At 35.6% G+C, this 16,809-nt stretch overlaps 1 protein-coding gene across 1 annotated transcript in view; it reads left to right on the forward strand.

Moving 5' to 3' along the window:
• LOC113594762 (translation initiation factor IF-2-like) overlaps positions 1–12,232 on the forward strand; it is a 398,057-nt gene extending 385,825 nt beyond the window's left edge. The window contains exon 7 of the mRNA XM_053208219.1: positions 12,000–12,232. The gene's annotated coding sequence lies outside the window, so the exon portion shown is untranslated. The remainder of the gene's footprint in view (positions 1–11,999) is intronic.
• Positions 12,233–16,809: the final 4,577 nt, after the last annotated feature.

A 16,809-nucleotide genomic window follows, 5' to 3' on the forward strand; every position in this document is an offset into this window, starting at 1 on the left:
AAAATGATTAGCATTGTTGGGGCACCTAGGTGGCTCAGTAGGTTAAGCATCTAACCCTTGATCTCAGCACAAGTCTTGATCTCAGTGAGTCTAAGCCCCACTTTGGTCTCCATGCTGGTTGTGGAGCCTACTTAAAAAAAAAAAGATTAACATCGTTACCCACAGCCGAGAATACCCTGGGAGCCCAGTAAAGGCACAGAACTATTCTGCTTATGGAGTGTCTGCAGAAGGGCTGCTACAATTGTCTGTGCAGTTGGGCTGTCCCTGCTGAGAGCCCAGATGTGTCAGCCATATATTGAGTTCAAGGACCCTCAGTATTCTGTTCCTCACTATGCTCTTTCAGGGAGGAGAGAATTCTCTTTTTCGGCTTTGTGTTGTACTCCAGAACATTGGTCACAAAGAATTCTCTGAATCCCCAGTATCTAAAGTTGTGTGTATGTGTGACATTCCTTTATGGTTTGTTTGTTGGTTGGTTTTTCAGAGTGTCATTCCACAGTACTTGAATACAGATTCTTATATTCTAGCCTATAAAATGAATCTAAATAGTAAAAATAATGTCTATTCTGACAGCAAGGGCATTAGCAATTTGTGCAATAGTTGCAGTCTTTCCATTGTGTATCGTATTAAGACAAGTTCTTTCCCAGATTCTCTCTCAATTAATCCCTTGGCACCATCACCTTACCATTCCTCCAAAAATGCATATATGTATTTCTGGATGCAGAAAGCCCTGATTCATTATGTATATTGAGGCAGTTCTCACAAAAGAGAGTTTGTAAATCAACACTATGTATCATTGTCAATCAATCACCAAACTCCTGCCTCCTAGTAGAAATTATTACTGTAAACCTTAGGATTTTCTATGAAAACATTGTACATATGGGGATATTTTTAAATACTAATCCAACATCAAAGAGTGTGGTATGGATTATGAAGCCTACCAAGATGTATGTATGGTAGGCACTGTGGGAGAGAAGTCATTATGGGACCTCATTATAACAAATGCCAGAATCGAGTGTTTTGTTTAAACAATGGTCTTTGGGAAAATAAGATGCCTTTTCTATCTGTAGGAAGCATTATATACACTGAATTAAGAGTAGGAGTTCTATACTCAGATAATCTCCAGAGATAGATTGAAATCCCAGCTCTGTCATTTACTGAGTAGAAATTCCAGCTTTATTTAATACTTGTTCTATAAACTTTTAACACATTACTTGGCTTTCATTTCTCACCTGTAAAATGAGTATAATATTAGTTCCTAATATTATCTCCTCTTCTACAGATTTATTATAAAGATTAAATGCCTTAGTGTGGAAAAGATGCCTGGGACAAAAATTAAAACCACAAGGTCTGCTTGTCAACGAGCTCCTACCATTCTGGTCCCAGGTTTGCATGGAAATCTTGGGCAGAATGGCCACTGAAATTAGTGATGGGACTTGCTACAGTCGGATCTACGTTTTTCTCCCTGAGAGAAAAAAATTAAAAGTACACCAATTTCAATAGATAAATGTCCTATTGAGTTGATTCCTTTTTCATAAATATCTCTAATATGCTCTGACTCCTTTTTCCTTAAACTTTCCTCTTCATCAGATGAATACTTCCTTTTCACCTACTCACATATAATGAATGCATTAAGATTTTAGAAGCTATGAAAAAAATCAGTGCCAATCAGAGATTTTCATATTTCAAATACACATTGATTTGACCATATACAAACACAATTTGGCAGTAAGTACCGTATTTCAGAGTTTACACTGAGCATTGGATTTTTAATAGAAACTTGAGGCTGCCCAAAAAAGTGGGCAATACTTGAATCCCTGGGAAGGTGTCTATTAGTTTCTGGTTGATGTTTGACTGTACAACATTGCAATGAAGTTAGTTGTTCATAGTAGCATCTCTGTTTATATCTATTTGATGCTTTTTGAATGATATAATATACTATAACTAGCATTACCCTCTTGAAAAACCATCAATAATTGGTAAGAGAGAAACTGCCAGATTTCTTTAGGACACACACATGGGTTAGAATTCCAGTTCTTCAATCCATCAACATATCCATAGCAAAGACCACAGTGTAGCTATTTCTTATTAACCTGTCCTCCCAAACACTTCTCACACATTCAATTTTATGACTTCAAGTAGTTGAATTCTATGTCTCTTCTCACCCTACCCGGTCAAACCACAAGCCACTAGGACATACTAGTTGTACATAGACCTGAGTTACAGACCTGAGTTACTCTGAATCCCTCAGCTTATCTGAGTTCTTATAAATACTCATTTATGCTTTCACCTGCTTTTACACGTCTTTTTTAAAAAATAAATTTAGGGGTGCCTGGGTGGCTCAATTGGTTAAGTTTCCAACTCCTGATTTCGGCTCAGGTCATGATTTCAAAGTTAGTGAGTTTGAGTCCCGCATCTGTAGAGCCTGCTTGGGATTCTCCGTCTATCTCTTTTTCTCTCAAAATAAATAAAAAAGTGTTAAAAATTTTTTAATTAATAAATAAATTTAATTATGGATGTTAATACCTTGCATCTAAAATATGTTATTTGTATGTCAAACCCACTGCATTCTTCTTGACCTGTTACCAATTAAGATGATTTTTTTAAACAATATTCTATTTCACTTATGCGATGGCCCTCTCATGAATTGAGATAGTCAACTATCATTTTAAGCTTCCTGAAAACTTTTATTCTGACATTTGCCAAGTTGTTGCTAGGAGAAGAAAGAAATATTTTGACCAAAAGCCTAACTAGAAATTCCATACCCTATATTTTCAGTTCCAGACCACATGGGAAAATACTTGATTGCATTTCTCACATTAAGGGTAAAACTTTGTTATGTATTAAATCCCTTGATATTATACCAATTCAAGCCTCTGATTTTGGATAATTGAGAAATTGATAATAACTGGGAATTGAAGATTTCCTGTGAGATTCTTTGTTTCTCCTAGAAAAAAAAAAAAGAGGAGAAGGTGTGGCACACTAAAATTCACAAAGTTTTGCCCTTTCTACTTCAACGATTCTATTTCTTATAGAGGTCTATGGCAGAGAATGCCTAAAGATTGTTTTGGAATTGCAAAAGTGATGGTTACCACAAAGTGATGATTTTCACTTCACATTATCAGGCATGTCTACCCTCCCATTGACACAAGTGAATGTCTACCCTCCAAGTGGCAGAATTTTAGAATAGAAGCATTGGCAGGTCTGTTCTGTTTCTTCCACTGATTCTACAGACGCTCTTCAGGACAACCTTCGTACCAACTGAGTCTTGAGAAATTTGGTGCCTCCTTTTTCAAAATGAGGAAGGTAGAACTTCCTTAGAAGCTGAGTAGGGATTAATGAGATCTCAGTAGTAAAGTACTTCAAGCCTAAAGATAAAAGATCTTTGAGAGCAAATAATTATCTTTCCAAACTAAGCTACCCATCCTGTGAAAGCCTCCACATTTATTGGTTGATTCAGATCTATCTAAATTAAAAAGGTCATCTGAAGATGAAGGTTTTTCATTTTTTAATTTCTTGATGGTAAAGAAAGAAATGAAAAGTTTAAGTCCTTTAAGTACATAGCCATTTATCTCAGTATAAATTAAACGGTTCCCATTGGAAGTAAATGAAAGCGTAAGATTTTTATCACAAGTGTTTTAAAACAGGATGATATTTTTGTCAGGGAAAGTAGCAAAGAGATCTTAAACTCCTTGCCCTTCGTGAAGAAATGTGAAGTTGCTTTCATTTCTATTGGCATTTTACTGAGCAGACTCTCTTCATTCTAAACTGGAGGTCACAATTTGTTTTGAATTTGAGCTGGAAATAAGATAACAAATATTGCCTAGGGCTTTATGGGATGCCTTTTATCTCTGAATTAGATTAGACAGTCAGAAACTATTCCAAATCCTTTATTATTTTGTTTTTAAGCCCTAAAAAAAAAAACAAAAGCATTGCATGCAAAGTACATTTAAAAAGTTAGCATTATACCACAAGAGTTACATATATATTTTTCTTATATTACTCAACTTATATGAGGAATAAACAGAAGTCACCCTATTAAGACTTACTTTTTAAAAATCATAGGTTTTTGCCGTCATAGGTTATCACTTTTCAGTGCAGGGTGAGTAGGGGTGTAAACTTTAGTGTTACTAGAGGAAAATAAGTTTTTTTTCCTTTTCATTGGAAAAATTCATGTTAATTATTCCTCTGCACCTGCCTAATGGGGCTGAAGTAATTCGATTGTCATATTGTTGTAGATTGTTGCTTTGTGTAATGTATCACCCCTGCTGTTCCATTAAAAAAATTCTATACTCTTCCATTATTCAGCAAGGCCTAATGATTATTCCAGCATTTGTACATGCTGCACTGTTATTTTAATTTTAATTGACTTCACTTTTTTAATTAAGCACATTGGTTTTAACGCTGTTGTTGACAAGCTTGGTTTTGTCATTATCAGCTTTTGCTCCCATATACATTCCATACCCATTGACACTCTAAATGATAACAGCAATATAATATATACATAGAAGTTTATCACCAACTCTAACATTAATTCATGTCACACATTATTATTACATAATGGTGTGCAGAATATTTTAAAAGACCAGTTATTCTGTTTCAAGTGTCTTTTAAAATTAAATTATTAAATCTTTACTTTGCAAAATAGAAAAAAAAAAGACTTGGTTGTTTTTGAAGGTGTAGAAATCTGTTAATAAAAAGGACTCATGCTTTACCCTATCAGTTAAGTATAATCACGTGTAACAATCACACATGGTGATAAAATGTTGTTGTCTATATTTTACTGAAACATAATAAAATCATGGTTTGTATAAATGTTAAAGATTATCCATTTATGGTGAGCTCTTTTTGGGGGGGAGACTAAATGTTTTATTTCTTTAAATTATTTAAAGATTTATTTTCAAAATTCTTTAAAAATATTAACTGATTGTAGACAATATGTTCTTTTAACTATAGCATGTAACCTAACAGAAAATAACACCCTCGCAAACCCATTGAAATGTCCCCTTTTTGAATGATAGCTCAGTCGTTTATCACAACACAAGATAATGAAAAATAGCTCAGAGACAAAATAAGGCAAGCTTTGTGTTCTGAGATGTTAGAAATTGCTGAACTGAAAGGAGGAACTGGAAAGAGAACAAAATAATGGCAAATTCTAAGATGAGTATGTTTAAGTGTGTGTGTGTGTGTTTTTTTAACTATATGGTAATGTTTCATGGTTTTCACCTTTCTCTGAACACAAATCTGGCACAAACTAGGCTTGTGAAACTCTATAAATGGCATAGCCATACCTTATTTTTGGAAAGGGTTGACATGAGAACGCTTGTTTCCACTCTGCCATTTTTGTTTTGTTCGTGGATGTAAATGAATGAATGAATGGGGGGGGGGGTGAATGAATAGGTCACATGGGATTTGCCTGCCATTTGGTCATCTGAGGGACAGAAGACAAAGATTTCAAAGTGGGCCCTTCTGCCCTTGTTCGGTGCAGCTTCACTGCTGCAGTCCCGACTGTTGATGAGCTGCCACCTGGGATTTATGTTCAACCTCTCCTTCTGCCTTGGTGTGCCTGACCCAGCTCTATTAGCATCACTTCCATTCCCGGCGACAACATGAATAAAAGATGACTTGTGTGACCTCAGAAAGTGCCAAGATAGTATTGATGTAATGAGCCCAATATCCACTGTTTTATGCATTGCCATACAATAGCAATCTTAATAAAAGGTTAAACAGCATTATAATATGTGTTTCTTTGATGTCTCTCTGACTCACTGACTTCACTTTTTCATTCCCTGCTGCCTCTTTGAGGATCATCAATAATCAAAATTGTTCTCCCTTTATTTGGGTGAGCCTCCCACAAAACAGGACAAACAAGGAAAGACTCTTAGATACGGAATTCTTAAATATAGGTACTCTGATTACCTTGCCCTGAAAACCCCTCTGAAAAGAATCACAAATGTGCATAGGAACAGGTCAAGGAATTCCCTCGTTCTGGAGCTTCTTGAACAAAACCAACACCAGTCAGTTAAAGTTTTCATCATCCTTCCCCTTAGCTGTATAAATAGTCAGGAAGTAAGAAGGGGATGAAACACAGCAAGCACACACGTCTAGAGTAATATCACACCTTGCCAACAGCATCCTTTATTATATTTTTCTTTAAAAGCAAAAGCACAACATGCTAATATTCACCCTTTCAACAACAAAGAAAAAATAGTGTGCTTTTTATAACTTCTTTTAGATAACAAATCATAGGTGCTCTTGTAACACTAGTCTTTGCTTTCTTGCAAGGTCTTTTACTTAGATGATCTGGAAATATGACAGTATGTTAACAGCTAACACTCTGCATCTTTGGGCCTTATAGGTAGATTAAAAATCATTTAGAAGCAAGCAGTGGCTGAAACATCCTACCTCAACTCTACTGCTTGACATATTGGTTGTGTCATTCTGCATTGTGAAGGAGTGACGATAAAGCAACAAAGAGGATACAAATTGTTCAAATATCGACCATGTTGCCTTGATCATATCATGTCTTATTGGCGCATTGCATATCTAACATAGCAGGAAGTGATCAGATGTGATGTGACGTGACATTATGCAGGTAGACGCTACTGTCAAAGATGTGAACTGGCAGTTTAGGTATATTGAGATGTAGAGTTAATTAGACCACATTCAGTGGGGCTTTGTCTTGGAAGAAAACAAACCACTCTTATATCTCCAACCTCTCTGGGATATTTGAATAATGAGAAAATCATGTAGTATTCCTATGTCTACAGGAGACTCAGGGATGATTTATTTATTTAAGAAAATTTTAACAATATTTCTTCATTTGTCTCCCTTTTCATTTGATAGTGACGCCAGCAAATGGTAGTTCATGCGGTTTCTTGTATAGAGAAAAGTTGTAGGAAAACGGAGATTCTCCTAATCACAATTAAAGTGGCATTTGATGTCAGAAAGGGGCTAGAAAAGAAGAGTCTAAAGCACATGGTGTGATGTGGGTTACTACACTACTTAGAGAGGGATACTTGATGAGGACTAAGTAGATAGAAACACAGCCCTACAAAACTCAACCTTGAGATTGCCAGGAAATTAAAAAAAAAAACAAAAAAAACAAAAACTGGCTGCTCAAAAAATTGAAGCAGATGTCAGATGCAAGCAGCTGTGGCCTGGGAAATTCAACAAAATTCCAATATTTAAATTGCTTCTCTGGATAAAAATTGCTTGATAGCACAGTTTCGGATGTGATCTGGACTGCCAGTGAACCATCTGCGTAAAATGAAAGTAATCTGCTGACGCTGTCGATACAGGTAGACATCAGCATCATTTGGTTGGAAAAAGAACATGGCTAAGATGTTTTCTGGTGAGCTTGTCAAGAAAGTATGATAATAGTGAAGCCCAGTTTTTAGAATATTGGGATACACCAGAGTAGAGATTAAAAAGTATGTTTGTCCTACTGTTTAAGGATTATTTGCAACAAAACAAAACAAAACAAAACAAACCCAACAACTTTCACTCTGATTTTAGGCTCAAAATGGAATGCTCTGGTCGGGATTGAGACTGGGTGAGAGTAACGAGGAAATCGCATTCCCAGCACCAAGGGCAAGTGACGGTCAATGTGTTAAATGTGACTGTGAGAACAATGGAAACATTCAGCGGATTAACAAGCAAATAGGCAAATTGTAAGCTTTAAAAATTCAGTTTTACAGGCAAAGGAATAATTCCCTAGAGGGAACTTTTGCTTCTACCCGGCTATGTGTTGGATAAAATAAACATATGTAGATGCTGAAAGGTGCTCACAAATAGGTCAGCTTGTGGCGGAAGTCTTTCATAATTCAAGATACATCAGCTTTAACAGTAGCTGAGAATAAGAGCGAGTAATCAAAAGTGACCCAAACAATGACACCAGAGTTTCCAGATGGTATAGAAAAAAGTCCATGATTTATGATTGCCGGTGCAGTAAATAAATCTAAAACAATAGGCGTGGATGGGGAAGCAGTCACAGCTGACCAAAAGAGCAGTTGTAATGCAACCCACAGAAAGCTTGGTGCCAGAAGTAATTGACATAGTCGTCAAATCAATTTCCTAGGGTGCAGACACTCAAGCACTCAATCTGATTCTGTATGCTGCACGACACTTGGATTATACAGCTGCCTCTAATTCAGATAGCCTTAGCTCAATATGAATCCAATTCAAGGAACTGTCTGGAAGTGAGCAATAATTATTTAGGCTTCCTTTCTGCAGGTTACTCTTTTCTAGTCATATTAGTCTATTTCAGAATTACATACGTTTCATGTGAATTATTTAACATTTGTCTAATTTATTTTTATTTTTATTTTTTTGCCTCCCGTATCACCAAACTTAATGGCATCTCTGAAATCCAAGGTCTTTCCTCCCAGGGCACCAGTGGGACAGTATTTCAGGACAGGAAAGGCCTATGCACAGTATGATGTTCTTTATGTCGACTAAGGAACCGGTCAATTGATTTCAAATGTGCAATACCCATGTGGAGGAGCATCTATCTATTTATTTATCTTTCTTTCTGTATTTCAATGTAATGCAATTCAAAGGTAAGATTAAATAATCTTTTGCTGCAAATAATTTTATTGGCAGCCACTCATTTTTCACTCACCCAATGTTTATAGAATGTTTACAGCACATCAGATACCTAATTAGACACTGGGGTATCAAGATAAGACACAAAGACTCTGCCTTCAAAGAACTCACTTCAGTGAACTGATGAAACAGGTAAAGAATCATGTAAGAGAAGAATTATAGAGAAAATACAAAGAGCAGGGGGGAGGACAGAGGAAACCTCTAACCCAGTTGTGGGAAGGGTGAGATTGGGAGAGAAGTAGAGGAAGGGTTTTAGACATGCCAACGTTTCCATTGAAATGTGGAGGATGAGGAAAACTTTGCCAGGTTGAATGAGGATTGTTAATATTCCAGACAAGCCCAACAACAAAAAAGAGCATGGCATTTTCAGGTAGTCACTTTATTCTTCAGTGCAGCAGCTGGAACATAGGGCCTGGCAAAAAAGAGAGTGGGCAGAGTGGAGGAAAGAAGAAGGGAGAGGCATGAATCAGATGTCAGACGCTAAGGCTGGAGAACACATTAGGGCTTACAGAGCAATTCCACTCTTCTTCACTTGATGACCACAGCAGCTCATGAGAACACCCTTACCGCCATTTGAAAATAAGCACTGATCAAGGTTGAGAGAAGTCTGGTTGTCTACCAAAGTCACATAGCTGGGAATTAGGCCCAGTCTTGTCTGCTTTAAAGACCCCAATTACAAACACAATGTTCATTATTTGGCTTCTCAGTCAAGAGGTCCCCTTAGCACTGTGCTCAGTTACTTATCACAAGTTTCAAACTTTTGGACAGCAGAAGGGTGAGATGATGGGGCTGACAGCAGTATACAAGAGAGTGAAGGAGAAGGAGTAAGCAAAATAGAAAGTAGGAGAACAGGGGGAAGGGGAAAATAATGTATATTAATTTCAAAACACCATAGAGACAAAACAAGCTAGCCAGTATCCTCTGAGGTACATGAAAGGAAGGTAATTCTACAGGGGTACAGAGTCAACAGAATTTCTATTGTTGCAAAAGATCTTTGAGAGAGCAGATTAGAAGACGATAAATCACACCATTAACAAGCTATTTGTTTGCTATTAATTTAACATTCCATCTTTAGAGATAGGGAAGTCTGAAGGGTCAGGAAAAAGAGATAGCAAGTTGATTATGGGTGCAAACTGGCTGAGCCATCATCAAATGCAGAGACGAAACAAAGAATCAGCAAGAAGCAAGCAGTGAAGACAAAGGCAATGATAGGAGTGGAGATTCAGAAAAATTCTGACAAGCAACTGAGAAAGAAGAAAGAAAGAAAGAAAGAAAGAAAGAAAGAAAGAAAGAAAGAAAGAAAGAAAGAAAGAAAGAAAGAAAGAAAGAAAGAAAGAAAGAAAGAAAAAGGAAGGAAGGGAGAAAGGAAGGAAGGAAGGAAAGAAGAAAGAAAGAAAATAACATTGTTTACAAAAGCAAAAAAAATCAAAACAGAGGAAAAAGTGTTACATTGAGAAGAAATTTAAAGTACAAAAAAGGCAACTAAAGATTTAAACCTAGATCTTTTAAATAAAAATTTTATATATCTATAAAATAATACTGCCAACTGTAGAAAATGTTGGTAAGAAATAATAGTAAAAAAGACAGAAAATACTATTTCATTGATCTGAATAATCTGTATTTTGATGTCCATCCTTTCAGTCATTTTTCTCCTGTTTCACATAATTGTGATCATAATAAAGGAAATTTCAGTTTCTTTTTACTTCTAGTATTTTAGAATAAATATTTGCAATTCTGCATAATCAATCTTTTTTCCAGTTTTATTGAGAAATAATTGATATATATGACAGTACATGTTTAAGGAAAAGAGTATGATGATTTGACTTACATGTATTGTGAAATGATTACAAAAAGTTCAGCTAACATCCACCTTCTCGTATAGCTACAATAAAAAGAAGAGAAAGAAAAAGGGGACAAAGTTTCCTTGTGATGAGAACTGTTAGGATTCACTGTCTTAACAACTTTTGTGTATATCCTACAGCAGCATTAGCTGTATTCGTCATGTGGCACATTCCATCCCCAGTGCTTATTTATCTTCTAAATGGAAGTTTGTACCTTTGACTGCATTTCTCCAATCCCCCCTCTGCCCACTTTCCACCTCGGGTAACCACAAGTCTGATCTTTTCTGTGAGTTTGGGTTTCTTTTTGTTTTGAAGATTCCACATATAAGTAGGATCATACCGTATTTGTCCTTCTCTGTCTGACTTATTCCACTTAGCATAATGCCTTCGTGTCCCATCCATGTTGTGGCAAATGGTGAGATTTCTTCATTTTTTTTTGTATGGCTGAATAATATTCTTTTGTATAAATACACCACAACTTCTTTGCAGAAATCTCCATTCCCACCACCAGTTAACAAGGGTTCCTTTTTCTCTACATCCATGCCAGCTTTTGTTTTCTTTTATCTTTTGGATCATGGCTATTCTAAAAGGCGTAAGATGACATCTCACTGAGGTTTTAGTTTGTATTTCCCTAATGACTAGTGATGTTGAGCATTTTTTTCATCATTTGAGTACCTGTTGACCTCTCATGTATTTTCTTTGGAGAAATGTGTATTCAGATCCCTTTCCCATTTTTTAAATTGAGTTATTTGTTTGTTTTTGCTATTGTATTGTACAAGTTCTTTATATGTTTTGGATATTAACCCCATATCAGATATATGGTTGCAAATTTTTTCCCACTCCATAGGTTGTCCTTTCACTTTGTTGATGGTTTCTTTTGCTGTGCAGAAGCTTTTTAGTTTGATGTAGTCCCACCTGTTTATTTATTATTTTATTGCTTGCGCTTCAGATGTCCTGTTGAAAAAATTATTACCAAGACCCACGTCAAGGAGCTTTGTTCCTGTTTTATTTTAGGTGTTTCATGGTTTCAGGTCTTACATTTAAGTTTTTAATCAATTTTGAGTTATTTTTGTCTGAGTGGTGTAAGATATGGGTCCAATTTCATTCTTTTACATATGAATATCCAATCTTGAGGGAGTTGTCATACTTCTCATGGTTTATGCCCATCACAAACATGGAGGCCTCAGCAGAAGGGGCAGAGCTGATGACCCTCTTCAGCTTCACCCTTCAAGTGAGCTCCAGCTTTCTCACCAGTGGAATCCACAAACATATTCAGCACCAGCATTGCCCCATTTGATGTTGGTGGGATCTTACTCCTGGAAGATGGAGGTGGGCTCTCCGCTGATGACAAGTTTCCCATTCTCACCCTTGACTAGACCATTGAACTTGCCATAGGTGAAATCATACTGGACCATGCAGACCATGTAGTCAAGGCCAATGGAGCAGTCATTGATGGCAGCAATATCCACTTTGCCAAAGTTATAAGTAGCCCTGACAACCAGGCGCCCAATATGGCCAAATCCATTTACTCTGACCTTTACCATTTTGTCTCAGGGACCTGGCTGGCAATGCACCTAAGTGTGGCTGTCTATTGAGTGAGGAGGAGCTGAGAGCCTAATTCACTTATGTTTGAAGTAATTATTAAGGTAAGAACCTATTGCTATTTTGTAAACTGTGTTCTGGTTGTTTTGTAGATCTGCTGTTTCTTATTTCTTATCCTACTGTCTTTTTGTGGTTTTGATGTCTTTTGGTATTAGTATGCTTTGACTTCTTTATTGTATTCTTTTTTGCAATTACTGCACGATTTTTCCTTGCAGTTACTATGAGGCTTACATAAAATATCTTCAAACATATAGCACCCTGTTTTAAACTGATTGCTTCAAAAGAATTTGTTTTAATTCTTTTAATTCTCCTCCCCCTTACATTTTAGGTTATTGCTATTACAACTCATATGTTTTTTTATATTGTGTAACTTATCACAGATTATTGCAGCTATGACTTTTTTACTAGTTTTTTTAAGTATGTTTTTTTTTAACTAGGTTCTTCTTTGTCTTTTTTTTTTTTTCATTTTTCGGTGAATTGTAAATGAAGTAGTCACCACTATTAACATATTGCAGAACCTAACTATGACTACATATTTACCATTACCAATGAGATTTACATTACCTTTCTATGTTTTCGTAATGTTAATTAGTAATCACTTCCACTGAAAGAACTCCCCTTTAACACTCCTTTTAAAGTAGGTCTGGTGGTAATGAACTCTCTCAGCTTTTGTTTGGGAAAGTTTTATCCCTCTTTTGGCTGTATCCCTCTTTTGGGTATAGAATTCTTGCTTGATGGTTATAGTCTTTCAATATTTGAATATGTAATGCCATCCTATTCTGGCCTGAAAAGTGTCTGTTGAGAAATCTGCTGATAGTCTTATACAGGTATATATGGTGGGTGGGAGGGTCCCTCTTATGTAACTTCTCTCTTTTCTCTGCTCTTAAAATTCTTTCTTTGTCTGATTTTTGACACTTTAATTATAATGTGTTTTGATGTAACCCTATTCGGGTTCAACCTGCTTGGGATCCTATTGGCCTCTTGAATCTGGATGTATAACTAATCTTTATAAATATGTCATTTCTAGCAGGATCTAATGACACTGGAAAATAGTATATTGTTATTTCTTTGAAAATAAATATTTTAGTTAATGGGTAATTTCCATATGCATAGGATTACCTTCCTGTTGTTATTTTAATCTAAGATTTTTATGGCTACAGAAACAACCCTACTGTCAAAGTTAAGAAATATTTAAACACAACTGATATTAGAAATCTTAATGAATAAAAGAAATAAACATGAACAGTATGCGTAGGTATCTTCTGTTTTGCCAAGTAATTCAAATAATGAAGGATATCTATTTTCTTCTACTCTTTTTCAATTTTACGAAGACAATTCAGGAAGGTTGGAACACATGGCCCATGTTATTCATACATATGATTTATGCTTGACATCAAGCTGCCTAGAAAGTGAAAAGGATGTGCCCTAGGGGAATTCATGGACTTATTAATACAGAAATGCAAGAACACACAAGGCAGATAGTGTTTAAAGCACTTAATTCTCTGTTCTGTCTAATAAAATATCTAGGATTACGGTAGACCTTTGGCTTATCTCAGTGGCTATCAGATTCAAATATATTGACTCTCTAGTTGCACAGCAATTTGTAAATCTATAGTAGATGCATTCAATCAAATTAATTTTGTCTTATCCTAAAATAAGTTTATTGTGATTATAATAAACCATTGCCAAATTTAAATGTTATCTTATAGTCTCTTTATCAATTAAATTATTATTTCAAGTTAAGTTTCAATGCAATATACCAGATTCTTTTTTACCTAGCATAAACAAAGTAACTTATCAGAAGAAGAGAATGGTAACACTAGCATTTTTAAAAAGTGTAGATGAGATGATCTTCTGAATTTCCCCAAAGGAGACAAATTACTAGTTAGATAATAATCTATTCACAGTGTTTGCATTGAAATATACTACAAAGAAGAAGGCTATTCAGACCATAGTGATTTGGACCAGTAGAAAAGAAATATGGAACTGTTCAGATTCTTTGGATCACTAGATTTAAGGTTTGAGATGGAGTTTTGAAAAAAGATACCTTTAAAAAAATAAAAAAAATTAAAAAAATTGTCTGATGTTCAAAAAAAAAAAAAGATACCTTTAGAATATGCCTGCTTCTCAGTAGAATCCCATTGCCACAAAATGGCCACTACAGTAGTTCATTTAACAAAATTTATTTCCATTACATGTCACCCACTGAGAAAACAGAAGTGAAGACAATAAACATAGGCTCTACTGTTGTGGTGCTCTGAAATGATACATTTTCAAAATTTATTTAGAATGACAAAAACAGTCAAGTTCATCTTATTATATGCTAAGAAAGCGCACAAGCTACACATTTTTGACACCTGTATACGTATAACAGTTTGCTGGATTGGTTGTAAGAGAGTGAGGACAATCGATATTTAGAGTTTTATGTGAGAATGATGACAAACAAGAACCCTAAACCTGAAAACATTTCAATCGTTCAAATTATACATTTCAATTGCCCTAGTTGTGTTTCTTGCCATTGAAAGGAATTGGTCAACCTTTGAAGGGCGATTTCCCTTCAACCTTTAACATTTCTTGCAATATTTGGTAGTTACACTTTATATCCATCTCCTTCCTCTTCCTCAATTTCAACATATTGATTTAACTCAAAGAGTACATTTTTAAACTAGTGAACTACATAAAGAAGATGTTTGAAAACATCATTTTCTTCATTTTAATTCATATTACCTATTCCTCTCAAATGAATATCTTAAGTTCCAAAGCCCTAGGAGCAATGAAACATATTTGATGTAAATGAGAATAATCTAATAATTAACCCCAGATTTTTTCAGCACTAAATGTAAAAGCAAAACGAATCAGTGTTAATGATGAAGAGAACTTCAGACCTAATGGCCCTAAGGTATCAAGGTTTTTTATTCATCTAGAAATGTATCAGTTATATTTAGTTTTTCAGTGAGGTTTGTTTTGAAGGAAGTTCTCTAGTTTGTCATGTGCGATGATCATGATGGTGTGACTTTCAAAGCCCAGGCTGAGAAACTATTTTTTGTGTGATTTGTTTTTTCTGTTCAACTGACATAGTACATTTATCTATGTGAGGTAGAAAACTAACCTCTAACTCCCACCGCCAGTATCTGGTTTCAGAAAGCACTGCTCACCATGGAGTATTTATTAAACACTTTCCAGTGATGCAACTACTGGGTCTTATTGTCAAACCAGTTCATAATCCTCTTGCTGCTAATGGAGTGTGCTACAAAATAAAAATGTGAGAAATAGTGCTTCATCTATCTTACTCCCTTTGTTTACTCCCTATGGGGTACCTCAAGATGTCACCACCATTCAGTAATTCAATTTCATTAAACATAGAATTGATTCAATTGTACAATTATTCAAATATAAAATTCAAAAGAAGGATGACATTTGTCTTTCTTATGAGAAAAACAAACATAGATGTGTCACCGGGTACTTTAAAACATTTTTCTACTATGATTATGAATTTAACATATTGTCCAGGAGAAAATATATTTTTTATGATAACCTAAGTGATATATTGTGAACATGCTTATATATAGATGCGTAATACATGCATAGTGAGACAATTTCTTTGAAATGAGAAGTCTACCATGTATTTCCACACCATCCATGGAACAAGAAGTTACGGAGTGAGTTTAAAAGAAGCCAAGTGGAAAAAAGAAGAAGGAGGAGGAGGAGGAGAAGAAGAAGAACAAGATGAAGAAGAAGAAGAAGAAGAAGAAGAAAGAAGAAGAAGAAGAAGAAGAACAAAGAAGCAGCCAAGTGATTAGCTAAAATATCAATTAAATCAGGAAAAGATTAATAAAAATCCTAGATTTTATGAAAATGGCAGAGTAACTTGTTAGGTACAGATAGGATAAAATTTCTGACCCTTCAGAGTCTTGATACTTCCCTGTAGAATTTTTTTATGGTTTTTGCAGGTACAATTTTTCACTCTCCTCCTGAAACAGTTTACTTACGTGATCTCTTAGTATTTTGAATTTGTCCCCATTCTTTTTCTCTTCCACCATTCCATTCTTTCTCTTCTTTACTTTGCAGTTTCCGCATCTGATTGATTGCATTTTCTGTGCTGTCCATATTACTCTCAAAGCTCATTAAGGCCTTTGCTGACAGCAGCACTAGACCAGCATGTGCTTTTACAATGTGCATCCTGCCTGTGCTCTCACGACACCAATTGTAAGGAACTCAATTGGATTAGAATAGTTTTCTCTCATGAATAGATGTAGGATGTCTCTGTGCTCTCCCAACATGCTCTGCAGGGCCCCCATCAAGAACCCAAGTGGTAAAGACAGGAAGAAAAACCTCTACCTTTGAGTGGGATTATAACCATCCAAACAGGTAGTACCTTGCCACAGATGGGCCATGTGTCTCTCGGAATGCTTGAGCTAATTTATTTCCTTTTAATATAGTGACCAAGAACAACTAAATATTGTGTGTAATATAAATATGTGGCATCAGATATTAGAAGAAAAGTCACTTATGGAAAATCTCTGCATAGGGGTTGCACAGCTAACCACAAGAGCCACATGTCTCCCCACATATAAAGGATTTCTATCTCTAGCGAACATTAACATGGCATCCCAAGGTAATTGACATGGGACTCTGTGTGCAAAAAGAAATTTTTGAGATTTTTCTAAAACTAATATCAAAATACAAGAAATAGGTTTCAGCTCAGATAAACACCGGCACCTGATTCTCTTAGTATTCTGCACAGGCATCATAGAGGAGTTTC

This window comes from Acinonyx jubatus, chromosome F2 (genome assembly GCF_027475565.1).
Source record: "Acinonyx jubatus isolate Ajub_Pintada_27869175 chromosome F2, VMU_Ajub_asm_v1.0, whole genome shotgun sequence".
Taxonomy (NCBI): domain Eukaryota; kingdom Metazoa; phylum Chordata; class Mammalia; order Carnivora; family Felidae; genus Acinonyx; species Acinonyx jubatus.